The sequence below is a fragment of the Simochromis diagramma genome, unplaced genomic scaffold (genome assembly GCF_900408965.1).
Source record: "Simochromis diagramma unplaced genomic scaffold, fSimDia1.1 OVJJ01000646.1, whole genome shotgun sequence".
Lineage (NCBI taxonomy): Eukaryota > Metazoa > Chordata > Actinopteri > Cichliformes > Cichlidae > Simochromis > Simochromis diagramma.
In genome coordinates, this window is record NW_024387279.1 from 637,199 (window position 1) to 651,660 (window position 14,462).

Consider the following 14,462-nt stretch of genomic DNA (forward strand, 5'->3'; position numbering starts at 1 on the left):
GCTGGGAAAAACCATTTGCCTCTTTCAGATACATAATGTTCTCTGCCCCAAAGTAAAAGATGGTTCAAGAATGGTTTGAGAAGCTGCTGCATGTTTGAAATCTTGACTTGGCCTCCAAATCGCCCAGATCTGAATCAAATTAAGCACCTGTGGGATGTGTTGGACAAACAAGTCTGATCCATGGAGACCCTGCCTCACATCAACAGCAGCCACATACCACAGCACACCTTCAGTCTAGTGTGCACAAATCTTCTTTAAGTTATTAAAAAGTATCCTGTACAACAAAATCCTGCTCATTTCATACTGATAAGAAACAGTTTAATGAATTCATTAAAAGCTCACCATTACCATGTCATTCATGGCCATGAAGAGTGGAAATAAACTTCTGACCTCACCTGTAAAACAGGTACTAGGAGTCTTCAGTCAGTATTCCCCCATTACATCATGTGATCAACATCACACATGTTTGTGACCACTTACAGTTGTTGATAAAGTAGAAGTACCGTGATGTAAAAGGGCTCCGCCAACAGGTCTGGGATAAGTCAGCCTCCATTGTGAAAGCTCCAGCTGATTATCCTGTGAAACACATGACTTTGGACCTTGTCCTTTGCAAGGCTGAAAATAATTTGCATTCTATTAACGCCGTTTATGCCATTTAGACATTCACATGTGCCTTGTTTTTTGAAGCCACAAATAAAAAACCTCCCCACATATATAACCCCAACTTGAGATACAACTATGCAGCAAAGAAGAAAAAGTATATTCAGTGTGAGTGACATCCAGCCAGCCTGTTACTGAGCCTAAATAAAATATGCTGATCACCTGCAGGGTAAATATAGCAGAGCCATTTAAAAACCTCTCACCAAAAGCCCTCACGAACCTCTCAAGATCCCTCCCCTCACTGACACCACCCAGACCATGACCCACTGGTAAAACTGGATCACGTTTATTTGCCAGCATTTCCTCACAGCACGGGTGAGACGAGGAGACAGTGGGTGGTGTACTATGGCATCTCCAGCTAATTATCTATTTGGACAAGGATCAAACACCCCACTGTGGAAATTATGTCCATGTTATGTTTATGCATGTCTGAGCATTAGACATACCAAAAAGTCTGCTTACTGACAGGAAAGAGGCCAGAAGGAAAGGGCTCTAACAGAAGCACTGACAAGCACTGGGTGTAATGTGATTCACATGTTACTGTAATCATGTTATATTTTTCAGTTATGGACAAACGTAACACATTATTGTACTAAATTCAGTAATTACACTACAGTTGCAGTTATGTAGTTTCTTCTGTTACAAAGGTTCACAGCTCTGACAAGATTAAGATTTAGATGAAAACTGTGATTGGGTTCCAAAACTGCCCTGCTTCCTATCTCACTTCATTTGAGTGTTTTTCTTAGTCTCTCTGACCACTTGTTTTGGCCCTGTTAATTAAACCATGAACCCTGTGTGCAATTATGATAAAATCTGAGATACATCACTGAAACAAAACAACGTGGTGCTATTATTGTACGATCAATATAAAGCGCCTTGAGGCGACTGTTGTTGTGTTCTATATAAATAAAATTGAATTGAAATTGAATTGTTCACTTGAGCTTCTGAATTCATTAACTTCCGCTAATCTCAGTTTGTGTCCCAGAAGGAGGAAAATGGTGGAGTGACGTTAAAGTTGAGTGCTTGTTAAAACCAGTCGAGGATCCCTAAACTTGCTTTATGTCATCCCTTTGTCCTCATGCAAAACTAAAATATATGTGTTTTAATCCTTATGTTTCATTATTTGTCATTTATTATTTAAGTCAAAAGGGGGATGTCATGGTTCTTGGGTCTTGTGCCTAAGTTTTGAGTTTTGAAAAGTAACATGGCAGGGGTTCCCCTTTTATGTTACTTCCTGTTTGATTTTGGGAGTTGTTTTCTTCTGTGTCTTGTTCCTGGCTTTAATATCACAGGCATCCAGTCACCATCACCACCAGTCTCATCCCCAACCTCATGAAAGACACTGTTTCCATTACTTGCCTTCAGAGGGTTTTTGGCTCCTTCACCTTTGCTGTCCCCCTGCTTGGTCACCACAGGGACTCCACCTCCTATGGCTTAGGGATGCAAAGTTGTATCTGAAAAAACAAGACTTCTTAACCAATGTCTGCTGGATAAACTAAAGTGGAGATGTTTGCATATAGGTGATATGTTTGGTAAAAACACAGCACAGCACAAACACTGTAGACCTACAGTCAAGTACAGTAATGGAAGGCTGATGATTTGACCTCCTCTGCATACTGAAGTATTCTAAAGTCAAATTTGAGCCCATCTGTTTGATAGCTAAAGCTTGGCCAAAAGTGAGCCATGCAACAGCATAATGACCCCAAGCACGCCTCTAAGAGAGTGGCCCAATCAAAGTCCAGACATCAACCCATCTGAAATCCTTTGGGAGGAACTTACGAAAGTGTTACATAAATTAATGCCACAAATCTCAATAAACTAAAGAAGAGTGGGCTGAGATTCCTCCACAATGATGAATCAGAACACTTTATTAATCCCTAAGGAAATTATGTGGGTTACAGTTGCTCCAATACAGTAACAGAAACAGATTAGACTATTTAAAAATACAATATGTTACAGATTTACAGATTTAAGAAATAGCACAATACATTCAAATCACTCAATAATAAATATCAAGGATTGACAGAGTTGATAGAATTTTGACAGCAACATTACTGAGTAGAAAAGAGTTACACACTGGTGCAACTATTGCAGTGTTCACTGGAGGAGTTGTACAGGGAGATGGCCACGGGCAGAAATTTGTCGTTCAGTGGTGCTTTTTGGTAATCTCAGTCTCTCACTGAACGTGCTCCTATGGCTAGCCAGCATGTCATGGAGTGGGTGGGAGGTATTAGCCAACATTGTCTTTATCTTGGACAACAGCTCCCTCTCAGACACCACCTTAAGGGTTACTGGCCTTACGGATCAGTTTATTGAGTCTGTTGGCATCTGCGACCCTCAACCTGCGCCCCCAGCATGCAACAGCATAGAGGATCGCACTGGCCACAACAGGCTCATGGAAAATCCTGAGCATTGTCCGACAGATGTTGAAGGACCTCAGAAAATAGCCTTTCCTGTAAAGTGCAGCTGTGTTTTTAACCCAGTCCAGTTTATTATCTATGTATACGCCAAGATATTTTTAGTCCTCCACAATATCTACATTGACCCCTTGGATTGAAACAGGGGTCAATGTAAAAGATTAGTAAAGTCATACAGAAAAGAGTTACTTTAATGTGTTGTTGTTGTTGTTCATCTTAGGCTTTAGCACAATTATGAATGGCAAAAGATATTTTTCAGGGTATTAAGGAAAGGATGGAGCGACTTTCAGCTGTTCTTTTATTTAGGAGGAGTTACTCCAGTGGGCAGTTTCTTAATTTGGCAGCTTTTGTGCATACCGGACGCCCTTCCTAGGACAATCCCAAGGGGATTTGTTGTCTTCCGGGATCAAAATGAGGATCTACTACACTATAGAGCTATTTTAAGGTTATTAAAGAAAAATATGGAGAACAGAACAAAAGCATTTTTACTGAGAAAAATAAGAGTATTGGAAGGCGTTTAAAAGTAATAATTTTCTTTTTTCTTTCCTCCCAGCTATCTCTTTTTTTGTGTCTTACCTTCATCTGAACAAAAAATACCTTGAAAAGTGGAAAATTCTTGAATAGCAGCTGTGCTTTTGTTTTTTGGGGGTATTTTTCTGATCACATAGCTGTGGTTTTCAGCTTCATCTCTTTTCATCTCTGCTTTTATCTTTCGTGTTTTCCTTACTGAAGGTTCCTGTCAGGGGCAGATCATAATTTCTTGCCTGTGACTGTTTGAGATCGAGATCATATGCTGACTATAAATAACTTGTCAACCCAGACTGGTGGCCATTATTGTGTGATTCAGTTAAAATGTAAGAAAGGAGCTGTTTGTAGTTCAGTGGTCTCTTTGAACAATGGAGAACAACAGATTTCAGGGTATTAAGAGAGATGTGGATCTCACTGAGGAGTTTAATGTTTGGTACTTTCACTGTGAAAGTACCAAACATTAAAACTGTCAGTTCAGACCATAACTGTAACTCCATTTTCAGGCTAGGTGTACACCTTCATCTGGGATGGTCAAAAGGTCTCTCTCATAATGGATGTATACCATGTAATACATTATACTATACCAAGCCCATTAACTGAATGGTGAAGACAGGCGAGAGATCATCGCTGACAGATCTGAACACCAGACTGGGACAGTAAGCTTAAATAGCTATGAGGCTCCCCGTACTTGGCTATTCTAAGTCAAAAGTTTTGGAACACCCTAATTTTTACAGTTTTTTATTGAAAATTATGCCATTTACTGTCTCATTGCACTCTGAAGTGAAAGCATAGTACAAATAAGCAGTTGGAGTTAAAAAAGAAATCATGGAATCAATTTATAGACCAAAATGTATTCTAAGGTTTCGACTCATGAAAGTAGCCTCCTTTGGCAGATGTAACAGCTGAACACACCTGCGGCATTCTTTCTACAATAGAAATCAAAAATTCTTCAGAAAGTTCTTCCCATATCTGTAGCAGAAGTTCCCATAAATGTGGCACTTGTAGGTTGCTTTGCTTTCACTCTTCTGTCCAGTTCGTCCCAAACCAGCTCGATGCGGTTTAAGTCTGGAGACTGTGCTGGCTACTCCATGTTTTAAAGCTTACCATCCTGTTCTCTTTTCCTGAGGTAGTTCTGGCATAGCTTGGACTTATGTTTTGGGTCATTATCTTGCTATAGGATGAACCTCTGACCAACTAGGCACATACCAGAGGGTACTGCATGGTGCTGCAGAATGCTGTGGTAGCTGTTTTTGTTCAGAGTGCCTCACTCTGCACAAGTCACCGACCCGAGATCCAGCAAAACAGACCCAGATTATCACACTTCCTCCTCCATGTTTGACAGTTGATGCCACACACTGTGAAACCATCCTTCCACCTACTCGACGGTGTACAAAGATCCTGCGTGATGAAATTTTGATTCATCTTTGCATAATACCTTCTTCCAGTCTTCCAGTCACTGTACTCCGGTGTTTCATGGCCCAGACAAGCCTCTTTGTCTTACTCTGACGTCTGGCCTTCTTGCTGCAACTCGTCCTGTCAAACCTGCAGCTCAAAGTCTTCTCTTCACAGTTGAAACTTAGACTTGCTTATTATGACCACTATTAAGCTGTGCTTGAAGTGCAATGGAAGTGTGCAAAATGCAGAGTATTGTGTGTATGTGTATGTGTGTATAAGTGTGAGATACTAAGTGTTACAATGGTCTGTCTCTCCTCCATTGTTCATTGCCTTTTTCTTGCCATTTTTGTAGCAACACACTACTTTCTGCAGTACAGTACTGTTCAACTGATGCTCACGAGGGTATGGCACCACAGTGTGTTCCAACACTGCTTTTGTAAGTAATTCAGAAAAGTTGGAACAACTGTAGGAATTAGTAGCGCCAGTTTTCAAGGCTTGATCAACCTCCATTTCTGCAGAACAGCTTTAAATTGTAAACCCATGTTGTGTTCCCTAAAAAAGGCCTTTTTGTATAATTCTGAAATGTACATTATTTTTCAGTTCTGGGTAACCTTACCTTTTTTTTTAACCTCTGTCAGTTCACCACTTACATTTGTACCATTTCAAGCTATCCCATATGGAAAAGATATATATATAAATCTTATAAAGTTTTTATCTGTCTTGTATGAAACTTGTATGAAAAGCATACAAGAGTGAAAACAGATACAAGATCCCTTGAAAAATTATATAATGAAACTTGTATGTTTTGTATACTTACTAAAAAAATATATGAAAGTAATGAGAAAGTGGCCACTTTCATGAGTAAATCATATAAGTTTTTACTATTTCTTTTCCATATGGGATTCATTGGACTTGAACGACTTGAATTGCAATAAATAACTGGAAAAATTGGGGTGTTTGACCGATAGTGTAAATATTTTGGCAAATAGTTTGTAGCAAATGACCCACAGGAAAGAGCCCTTACTGAGTATACAGAGTTAAGGTTTACCGTTATAGGGTTAACGTAATCTTTAGCATAATAGTAATCAAAAAGATTTATATTAACTCTAAAAATCATCATAAACACACAGCTCTTCCTTGCTACAGTACTCTTTCATTAAAGCAGTTTGTCATTTTGAGTGATCATGCTGTAGTGCATTTCACATTAAATGTATGAGGACTGAGGGTCCATAGATGTGAGAAACCTTCATTCTATATTTTCCTCAGTCACTCTTTCCATCACCACTTTCTGTACTTCATAGGAGCAGCAAAAGGAGGTCAAAGTGTCTCATGAGATTTATGTCTGTTTCCTCTTATTCATCCATCAGCTCTGAGCCAGAACCTTTCTAACCCATCACTCATATACACTATACAGTCCAGCAACCATTTAGTAATCAATCAGTCTAAGCAGCAACACAGCTGTGATGTTTAGTACGAGATCCCTCTTAAATGAGTCTGTATTAAAATAGCCAAGGTAAATATGAACTAAGATGAGTTTGAGACATCACTTCAAATTCTATCATTAAAATGAAGAACTTCCCATGAGAAGACATAAATTACAGCCGAATTCAACTTTTTTCTCACATGCTCTCAATGCCCAAAGCAAGTTCCCAAGAGCTATTTCTTTGATTCTAATGAGGATAATAAGCATTGAAGGCATTGCACAACTGACTGATGAATGGCTTTCTTGGTATTTCACATCCCCTTCTAGATGCTCAACCTTACTCCCGGCCATGTATTATTAAAGGCAACCTAATAGCAGTTCGCTGAGCTTTGGTTCTAACCTAGATGGCATGCAGTCTCAGCTGGGGCTCTGTACAGACTCCTCACTTTGGAGCTGAGATGACATCATACATATTGTATAAGACAATAGCAGTGTGGAAGCTGTTCTGCTGAATATGTTTTTTTTAATTTGTTTTTTGACCTGAAGTGACCATATTTGGACTAAAGGCTAAAGGACAACACTAATACCAACTATGGTTTGTATGGTTAGCAAGCTGCATACATAAGCTGTCCAGGTATAATGCACAGACAAACCAACCTAATAATCAGTGGTAAGTAACAGACTAATAACATTTCATTCAAGCAAAAACTGCAGCACATTATTCTTGGATGAGCTTCGCAAACAGCATTACTTATCACATGATTCTGGCACAAACATGACCCCCCCTTGGTTGAGGTGCACCTTCTTTGGAACTGATTTCAGCCAGCAACCTCTGGGAACCACTGCAGACCAGTGATGAAGGTGGAGGAACTCAATGGCACTACACACTGGTTCACTGGTGCTCTATTAGATAGAGACAAGAGATTAACTGGAGTCCAAGAACTTGATGAGGATCATAAGAGCAAGCCAGAGGTTGGTTAGCAGTCTTGGGAGTGAGTGGAGGCTTGGAGGGAGCATGAACGCAGCTGGTGAATATCGGAGAGTTGTCAGACCAGGTTATCACGATCAGGTGTTTGCAAACAGCAGTTTATGGAGATCATCTAATGTTCATCGTAGTAATAATCTTGCAGAAAACCTTTGGCCTAATATACTCCACAGCTGATTAACAAATAGAAGGTCAGTGTAGGAAGGACCTTTCAAATGGAGAAACTCTGTCCTGGGGCAGAGCAGGAGAAAGGATTTACCCCAGCAACTCCACCTGTAGCTTCAAAACAAGGAAAAGGTTAACAAACAGCAGATTTCCAACCAACCAGAGGCCCCATGTCATGGTGGTTGTATCACAGCCAATATCAGACAACTCTTGAGCAATAGGCTCATGATGTAATGTAAGAAACTTCAGTACACCACAGCTCTAGTTCCCCATGTTGGCACACAAATCAGATCCTGATAACAATTTGGTGTAAACCAGTATTAAACTGGGTAAAGCTACATATTTAAAAAAGAGATTTATAATCAGTTAGCATGTTAATTACTACTTAAATCAGAGAGCAAAAAAATAAGCAACCTAAAAATCGCATCGTGGCACAACTCTTATAAGTGACAGAGACCATTCAGTAGAAGGATTTTCCAGTACGTGTTCAAGAAATTATAAAGTGCCTGACTCTGACCTCCTTTTGTCTAAAACATTATTTTTCCAGCACTTGAAGTCTTTGGAGTGTTTTCTTTTCATGTAGCACTCAGTGTTTGTTCCTATGTAGGCCAAATCAGCATGAAACTGGAAAGCTTCCAGAAAGACAAAAATAGAAATTCACTTCCTGTTTTTCTGCTCTTAAACTTCGGTATATTCCATTTAAAGCACAAGAAAAAAGAATAATTGCCCACAACACTTTTTGACTTCCAATTAAAAAGCCCTTGTCTCATTTTGTGTGAAATTTCTCATCACATTCCACAAGAGGATGAGCACAGTGTAAGAACCACAAATACAAAGCATAATGAATGAAATCCTTTTTTATGAAACATAGTTCATCTCTTATTATTGGATTCTGTTTTGGATCTGTTATGCTTTCCCACACTTTGTCTGGTGTGAAATTGGAGTTTGGTTGGTGGATAAACCCCAGGTCCAGTTTTGCATCGGGGGAAATAACTCACTTTTAATACTTTGCACTTTTGTTTTGATCTGCTGGCCTCTGCTCCTGCTGTTTCTGAGCTTCCCTGCTCTTTGTGGATTTAGCCAGTAGATAAGCACATATTGCAAAAGCTATCACCTTGGTAGCTTTTGGATCGCTGAGGTGGGAAGTAATGAAGTACAAATACTTGTACTTAAGTTGAGTCTTAAGGTACAGGCATTTTTTTTTTGACTATCTATTTTTTTTGCCAACCTTTTTAACTTCACCTCATTTTCAAAACATATCTCTACTTTCTATTTCTTGCAATTTCCTGGAAAGCTTGTTGCTTTAGCTTTAGGACATTTGAGGGGAGCTGTTTCCAGTTTGAATGTAAAAGTAGAAAGCAATAACTCACTGGTGCTTATTGCACAAGACAAGCTGGGAAATATACATATATATTTATATAAAAAAAATAAAATTTATGCAGCATTTATAGTAATATACTCGGGGTTAAAGTGGGTCAGGCCATCTGGAATTGTTGCATGCATGCCAGTGTGCATGCACACATAATTTGTTATTTGTTTCTAAGGCTATTTTATGAGAGCGACCAATTTAAATTATTTAACTATAATTGAAAAAAAAGATCAAATGTCACACTGAATCATCTGTTTTTACAAACTGCTTACAGTATTGTGTTTGCATTTTCTCCTTTCTTTACTGTGGGTCACTGTCCGCTCTCTCTCTGACTTTGATACCATCTCTCTCAGGAAAATTTTGAATTTGCCACTTTTTCACAGAGTTAATGTCAGAATTATGGATATATCTGACATCTCAGGTGAAGGAGGATTCATCCAGTGGAAGTCTGCTTTATGACAAACTCTTCCACCATATCACCCTGAAATCTTGCAGAAGAACAAAACATTTACTGTGAGACACTGTCCATGAAGTTCTACAGTAACTGTGTGTGCGCATCACCATTGTCTTTTCTCTCTGTATGCCAGGTATTTCTTAAAGTTAGTATTTCTTCTTTTACTACATGAAAGTAATTTGAGGCATTGCAGAGCTGTATCACTGTAATTGTGTACATTATGAACTGATGTCTAACAAAAAGAAAAGGCGAAACACTGCAAATCCATCAGCTCACTTAAAAAAAAAAAAAAAGGCCTGCAATCATCTTATCATGTGGCTCCCCTGTAGCACTCTGAAGGGAGAATTTCTTAAAAATAAATATTTAATGAAGCCAGCTGCAAAAGTAGCTTCGTCCATGGGACACATTTACCAACACTTAGCTCCACAGCAAAACCCTCTTTTGGCATTAAAAAGCTACTGTCGGGATTTAATGTTTATTTAATGCATTGTCAATTTGGTGACTGGAAGGCGAGGACACAGCAGGTATTTTGGTGGCTTGCCTTATTGCATGTGTATTTTTAGGAGTTTCCTTTTTACAACATACAAATTTGGCAGGATAATGTATTAATGATTTGTACAAATGTGATTTGCTAAGGTTTGCAGCCCACAGTTTAACCCTAAACTTAATGCTGTATTTTAGCTTTGGGGTTTATGATAGTTGGGGCATTCATCTATTGGGAGTGTGTTGTTCTGATGGGCTTATGGTTTACAGCTGTGAGTGCAGTGTCCTAAAACTTTTCAGTCATCCCTCATCCAACATGTTTAGAGCTTATTGCCTTGCTGCTCCTCAGTAACGATGCTAGTATTTTATTGGTAAATGGACTGGTTCCTATAGAAATTGAGCCTCAAAGCACTTTATACAGTATGCCTGACTCAACCATACACAAACATTTACACTCTACACATAAGTGTTTTCTATCTGATGAATGCATCAGAGAGAGGTTGGCTTCAGTATCTTGCTGAAGAATACTTTGTGATGCAGACTGTAGTAGCGAGGAACTGAACCAGGTCCACTAGTCTTCCAATTGGTAGATGATCTACTTAAACTGCTGAGCTACAGCCATTAAAAACCAAGCCAAACTGAGCTAAACTGCAGTTCAGGTTTTTAGCTGCTTTTCTGCACTGAGATCGGTACATAAACGTCTTTGCATGTCTCAGCAGTTCACACAGAAAGTGATTTTGTTCTTTTGTTTTTTACCTCTCTCTGACCCATACATGCCACATTGAAATCAAAATGCAACTGTTAACATGACTGTCTCAGTGTGTCAGATTTTATAAGTACATGCAGTTTCTCACAGCTTGCAAAGAAAACCAAGGCAATGTGTGCATTTACAAAAAATGGCACCTAACTATTTGCTTTAGCAAAAAGGAAAGTTTGAAGCCTAATCTTAAAAGTAGAGATAGTGTCTGTCTCCTGAATCCAAACTGGAAGCTGGTTCCACAGAAGAGGGGCCTGAAAACTGAAGGCTCTGCCTCCCATTCTACTTTTAAATACTCTAGGAACAACAAGTAGCCCTGCAGAGCGAGAGCGAAGTGCTCTAATAGGGTGATATGGTACTACAAGGTCATTGAGATAAGATGGGGCCTGATTATTTAAGACCTTGTATGTGAGGAGCAGGATTTTGAATTCAGTTCTGGATTTAACAGGAAGCCAATGAAGGGAAGCCAAAACAGGAGAAATCTGCTCTCTCTTTCTAGTCCCTGTCAGGACTCTTGTTGCAGCATTTTGGATTAGCTGAAGGCTTTTCAGGGAGTTTTTAGGACTTCCTGATAATAATGAATTACAGTCGTCCAGCCTGGAAGTAATAAATGCATGAACTAGTTTTTCAGTGTCACTCTGAGACAGGATATTTCTCATTTTAGAGATGTTGCACAGATAGAAAAAAGCAGTCCCACATATTTGTTTAATATGTGCATATTAAATATCCTGGTCAAAAATTACTCCAAGTGTCCTCACGGTGTGTATTATCTGGCTTCATGGATAGATAAAGTTGGGTGTCATCTGCATAGCAGTGAAAATTTATGCTATGCCTTCTGGTGATGCTGCCTATTGGAAGCATGTATAATGTAAACAGAATTGGTCCTAGCACTGAACCCTGTGGAACTCCATAATTAACCTCAGTGTGTGAAGAGGACTCTCCATGAACAAATTGACTGTTTAATTGCTGCCAGTTAATTACGGTCTTATTAAATAAAAATAAATTTGCAGTATAGATGTTTGATGGCTTTTTAAGTAATGGTTTAACTACTGCCAGCTTGAAGGCCTGTGGTACATAGCCGATTAATAGAGATAGATTAAAAAAATAATTTCTGGTAGGACTTCTCTGAGTAATCTTGTAGGAATGGGATCTAAAAGACACGTTGATCACAGTGATGTTTCTAACTTTATGGAAGGCTTTTTTTTTATAAAGCAGCAAACTATTTTTCCTGGCTAAACAATGACCTTCTAAACTAGTGAGACACCATTTCCTCTCCAGCTCACGAGTTACCTGCTTTAATCTGTGTGTTTGAGAATTATTCTTCTGTGGCGACTGTTGTTGTGATTTGGCGCTATGTAAATAAAATTGAATTGAATTGATTTGAGGCTTTCTTTTTCAGAGGACCTACAGTATCCAGTCGTACCCAGTGAAGAAGTAAAATCATTATGACATAAATAATGAACTCACTTGACAGTATGTTTTAAAAAGATGACATATATATTAAATTATTCATTGAAAGTATTTTGAACTCTAAATTATGGACAGCTACCCCAGGGGAGTCTATGAATCCAGAAAGCCAGAAAGCACCACAGTAGGCCCTTAACCACAATGCTACTACCAAGCAATGATGCTTGCATACTAACATGCTATATTACTATGATTTTGCTCATTTACAAGCCACCTCCACAATCCAACTTCCTGCTGAGATCCAGCTCTCTATGCACCATTTGTTATTTGAACCATAGCACCAGTCTTGGGAATTCCTCATTCTGCAGCATGCCAGAGGAAAAGTGAAGCTTAGTGGGGTAATAAACAAAACAATGGACACAAGTGACTATAAGGAGTTACTTTTTTTAGATGATGAAGACCGCAGGAGTGGGTGCTGTGGCTCGGGCTGTGCACGTCTTCTGCTAATAAAACGTTTTGTGGATTGATTACAGACTCCTTAGTAAGATACTGAACTTTGACTTGCACTGGTATGTATGAAAAAGTGATCAGTGAGGGAAGTGTTACATGAACAACTGTTCTGACCCCATCTGCTTTTGGTATTGAATGTGGAGTGCTGTCACTATATCTTATTTTGTTTCCTATATATATATATCTATATATATATATATATATATATATATATATATATCTATATATATATATATAGATATATATATTTTCCAGTGGTTCAAACTTTTCGATAGGGTTCTCTTACTTAATTTTCTCCTTCATTCATAGGATAACTAAGAGATACGAATGACTTCCTTTAGGACACAAGTCCATGGATGACTGCTTTTCATCTATCAGGAAGAGCAATAGAACAAAAGAAACTGGGATAATAATATCTAAGTGCAGTCTCTAATTGGACTGGAAGAAACAAGACAAAATACGCTCTTCTATAATCTAAGTTAATCCCTTTCCTCTCTTGTTTAGTTCTTTATTCTTTTATCTTTCCTTTCACTGGCTACTGGCTACCTTTAAACCTACATAACAGAAGAGTTACTGCCAACGCAATTAAGAAAATGATGTGATTAAAGTGGTGATACTCATAACCAAAGTCTAAACATAAAAGTCTTGTGTGCTGCAGTACACACAACCAAACTCTTTGGAACTCTGAAGCTACTGAGTCAGCAGAATGTTGGCAACTGTTACACTATATGTAAAAGTCCCTAACGTTACCGCTATGGGTTGCAACACCTGGTAACCCCACTCTCTAACTATGTGGTGCGATTAGAGCTGACGTAGGAACGAACTGCTCTTGTGTATTTTAATACCCTTTTAATCAATTTCACCCCTCCAACTGCCACTTTAAAGTCGTTCTTCTCCACAACTATTTTTTTAGATCTGAATGTTTTTGATGTATTGTAATGGTGCTTCCATCACCACCTGCATCCGCCTCACCCGTTGATCCTTCACCTCCACCGGTACCAAACCAAAGACCTCATCATCCAAAAAACCAGGAGGAGAGGGAAATTTGACTACCGAGGCGCGTCCATCCATATTGTCGAGCCAGCAGGCGTAGTACAAGGACATCATGATGGAGCTCTACACTGAAAAAAATAATCAGTGGGATAAACATAAAAAAATTATTGTAATCGGTTGCACGCAATTAAGTTATGTTTTGTCAACCTTATTTTTTCATGTTATAACTGCACACAAATCTTTTGTAACATGAACATGATTTTTTCATGTTGTTTGTATCCTTTTCATTCATGTCAAATATTTATAGAAACTACTTGTTTATCAGACATTAACTGGTTATGTAAAATGTAAAGAGTTCTTTTATGTTAATTGTATTTGACTACCATGTGTTAGATTGACAAGATAATTTTATGCTATATACACATATATGTGTATACACACACACACACACACACACACACACACACACACACATACACACACACACACACACATATACACACACACACACACACACACTGTATGTACTGTATATTTTGCTTTCAATCAAACCAACAAGCAAAACATTTTTTAACAATGACCTGTATTTTTCAAAACAGTATACAATTGGAAGTCGTAACAGCAGTTCAAGATTATACATGAGTCATCTGAATGCATCTCTTCCAAAATGTACCAAACACAAACAACTTCTGGATCTTAATTCAACATTCTAGGGCCTATGAAAATGTTAACGCTGAATTTTCTAGGAATACTGGCCCAAAGGTAAAAGGTGAGAATTCCTCAGGTAATTTTTTTTTAAATGTAAGAGCCGTAAGGCACTATGGCAACAGGAATGCAAATATTAAAATGTGACGAAGAAAAGCTTGAAAATAACATTTTCACCCACAAACACAAAACCAAGAGCCCTAAAATGTGA

General features: G+C 38.5%; 1 protein-coding gene across 4 annotated transcripts in view; it reads left to right on the forward strand.

Annotated features, from left to right (window-relative positions):
* The window catches only part of LOC120715793 (copine-9-like), a 207,682-nt gene that overhangs the window by 81,269 nt on the left and 111,951 nt on the right, over positions 1-14,462 (forward strand). The window lies entirely within an intron of this gene.